Source organism: Bremia lactucae, linkage group LG10 (genome assembly GCF_004359215.1).
Source record: "Bremia lactucae strain SF5 linkage group LG10, whole genome shotgun sequence".
NCBI classification, from domain to species: domain Eukaryota; phylum Oomycota; class Peronosporomycetes; order Peronosporales; family Peronosporaceae; genus Bremia; species Bremia lactucae.
The window spans coordinates 139,066-143,122 of record NC_090619.1 but is presented as its reverse complement, the minus strand read 5'-3'; positions in this window follow the sequence as shown (position 1 = coordinate 143,122).

Below are 4,057 nucleotides of genomic sequence, written 5' to 3'. Positions count from 1 at the left end.
ATGCACAGATACAACATCACCGATCCCAACTTTCGCAAGAGCGGATGCAAATTTTTCACAAACACAAAATTCCGCTTTTTGACTATGTAGTTCGTCGCATATCTAAAAATGCATTGGACATGACTCTTGCCCAGTTAAACATGATTGAAATCCCATCTGAATTACTTGTCTGCAGCAATACATCAAGACAACAATGGGCATACCTTGCAAGCATGTTTTATTGGCCATTCAGACTAGCGGAAGGGCGCTCACTATCGATGATCTTCATCCTTTGTGGCGCCTTGATGATGAAATTCCTGATCCAATAGATCAAACATATACATCTTTGAAGCCATACTTACTAGCAGTCAATCAGCGATTCAATACGGTGGGAGCCTTCCAGCAAAGACTGATAATTGAACAGCTGGAAAATCTTGCAACACTAAATCCAGCACCGACCAATAATCCTAATGTTCAGCAAACAAGAAGTCGCTCTTCTGGATCGCGAGTGCGTTTTGGAAAAGACCCATCTAACCGGCGTGATCCTTCCGCATTTGAACTTGCTCAGCCTGCACGTAGGGATCGCTGCAGCATATGTCTAAATGTCGGTCATAATGTTCGAACTTGCCCGAATCGTGTAATTCTCTAGTAGCTCCATGCCAGGTCCTTCTAATCTTTAGTTTAGAAGAATAGAATCAGTTTTATTCTAACGTACTTGCGTGAAATTGTGCCTTACCTGAGCTCTAGGGGGGATGAAACGTTGAGCGTGAAATTATAGAGGTGGGTTGGATTATGACGGTGGGGTGGATTATGACGGTGGAGTGAATCGCGCGCGTGAAATTAGAGGTGAGATGAATTTAAGGTGCGGGAAATTTTATTCTGAGACTTTAGGTTCATTCTTTCGGGGGTGGGGTGAATATAGCACGAATTTAGGGTGAGGTGAATATAATAATATTGATTTTAGGCTTATGTAAGGGGTGGGGGTGGGGTGAATATGCCAAAGGTGGGGTGAATGTAACATTCCCCTTAATATAGTTGAGTTATTCTGTTTCTATCTATTTAATACTAACTTAATCATAAACTAATACAAAACATGTAATAAGATCTTATCTGTCTCTCTCTTTGCGCGCGTCCAGCGCTGACTGGACCGCGGAGAAAGTAGATATAATGGCCTATATCTACCAATGGATAAATTTTCCGAATATTACTACGTAAAGTAATATTCTTTACTATTTAAATAATATATTAATTAAGAAAAATCATTTAAGCGTTAAATTCGTGTAAGATACACCCCGTTACACATTGCCAGGGCGAAGACTGATTTCGACCGCCTGCTCTTCAGGTGAGTAAGTGGCATACCGGTAACGTGCGGATGGATGTACTCGACGAAAAGGATAAGTTAGCACAACTATTAACTAATAATTTACTTATTCATTTACTTTCTACTAGTAATTCCTGTCCATTTAATAATTGACGACAATATACGTGACCAAACTGATTGTTAGACTTTTCTAGCATGTCATCTTCCAAAAAATGGAATTACTCATGATTGCTGGACATAGCTATCAATAAAAATAGGGAACCGGTATAGGGACACCCCCCCTTTTGGTATAGCACACACCCCTTCCCCCCGTCTGTTTGTTTTAATTAGATAAAACTACAGATTAAAAATGACAACATAAAGCATATTTATTATTTCGTATATCGCAAAAGTAACAATTATTCCTTTAGAGTCGTCGTTAGATCCCCTTTTAAACTTTGGTACACCATCACCCCCCTAAATTACATTAGGGAATCGCAATAGCCACACACCTTAAGTATCTACATGAGAGTAGTGTAATGCATCAGAAACCGTGTTTCGTTTGGCGATGTTAGATGTACTGTTTTTAAAAAGGTGAGAAAAAGCCAAGGGCGCCCGCACTTGATTGGCAAGTCATAAGAGGAGCGAAAAGAATGGGCAGCAAATCGAGCACGAGGGAGAAAATGAGCTGAAAATAAGCGACAAGGGTCGGAGGCGTGCTCAGGCGCATGCATGTTAGTTAGTCTTTGGCTGTCAAGCTAACGATGAATTTAATTTACTTTAATTATGCAAACGTTTGCGGAAATGCATACTTACCTTTCAAATTGGCGACTCTTAGTGGTCTTTTTTTGTATCCACCATGGGCGCAAGCAAGCCACAATTTCCTTATTTTTCAGGTTTGTCGGCTTTCGCCTCATAATTTCTTTGTTAAAAAAAATCTTGCTATTAAACAAAGAAATTACACAATTATTGAGAAGTCTTTCTGCAGACCTTTTGAGCTACTGAAGCTGGGAATGTAACGGGGCACTACGACTTGTACTGTTTCAGTACAAGTCCACTTCGCGCTACTTCAGTTGCGAGTGGTGCCTTACGTTATTTCACGTACACTAGTACGTGCAGAGGAAGACTTCTCTTAAGGCAACTAGCTTATAGAGGGTAAAATGAAAACTGTATTAAATATAATTAAGTGTCTCTTGTTCTATCTTTGTAAATGCTAACTTAATTATAATTTAATACTAAACATGTAATTGAATTCTTATTTGTAACTCTCTCTTTGATTACTCCTACAGCTGATTAGTCTGCGGAATAAATAGAAATAATCGTCTATACCTATTTATGGATAAGAATTCTGAATATTACTATATATAGTAATATCCTCCAAATATTATCTACCTTTAAGATAATATATTAATTAACAACCTTTAAGTGTTAATTTTATGTAACGATACACCCCGTTACATCACCCCTCCCTTAAACGACAATCACTCTGACTGTCATTGGATGGAGTGGTCGCTATGTGACCACTTAATCTTTAAAATGATATCGATTGGTCAGAACCATCATTTTAAATTCCATCGCATCAAGAATCAACTCTTGCGGGGTGACGATAGTGCTGCGCCTTCGGCTGCGGTTCGTGCAGCCGCGGGTGATGCACTTTTATCTATTGCGGCAGACGGAACGTCTGCCGTAGTGTCTTCCACTCACACAACACTAAATGTTGCAAGTGCACGTGGTGATTCACCACGTGAATACGACCCCTCGTTGGAGGTCGACTACGAATGCGAGTCGGATGAAATGGCCGACTGGGGAGAATGGAACAGTCGCCTGATATACGTCAGGCGGCTGACATGAGCCTTCGAATGAGAGGGCTCATTCTGATAGACGAGATTAAAGTCTATTTGGATTTGACGATGAGGATGATCCCTCATCGCCCGTACGATCTCCCATACGGTCACCTGCACGTGTTTCTGTGCAAGGTGACGACGATGGTGTAAGCCATCGTAAGAAAAGTCCTTGTGGTACCCCTGCTTCAGTGGGTACCACTCAGGGGAGTGAAGACAATACAATGTCTCATCACGCCCCTGAAAAGAAGCCGTGGCTTTTGCCAGAACGGCTAATCAGTAGCTGTCTGGAGAAACTACTCCTCACAATAAATATCCCTTATTTATTGCGACAAAGCTACATGGCCTTGATCCCAGCGCGAAGAACTTTCGCGCTGAGGAAGATTTCTATCTCGATGCTTTTCTTAAGCATCGATGGTTTAGTGGCAATAATAAGCGAGATAAAGTCTCGCTTATGCAAGCTTGGAGTGCGTTCATTCGCAATGTCAAAGACATTGGACGCGAAGCTTGGCTTCAAAAACTTAACGCGAATCGCGTTAAATTTGAGAAAAGAACTCCAACCGGTGCAAAGTATAAATTGCATCGGTTGTCACGTGAGGCTGGGCTTCCATGCCCACGCGGGGTGATCCCTGTTAATGTTGTGTAGACAACTCGAAGAGGGTAAAAGGGGATGTCTATTCCCTTTCTTTGCCTGGGAAGGGCTCGCATCTCTATTGAGATGCGTGATGCGACTGACGTTTTGCAATCGATTTACATGCGCCAGGGGCGCGTGTTTTCCGGATGGGTCTCGTCATACTGACGGACGAGGCCCTCAACGTCAGCAATCAGCTGGAAACGAGGCTTCCAGCTGTCATTCGAAGGTGATAACCACGCCAGCGAACAAGATAACTCGTTCGCTGCCCCTTCACATCACGGTGGTTCTGGATACGTTCCACAA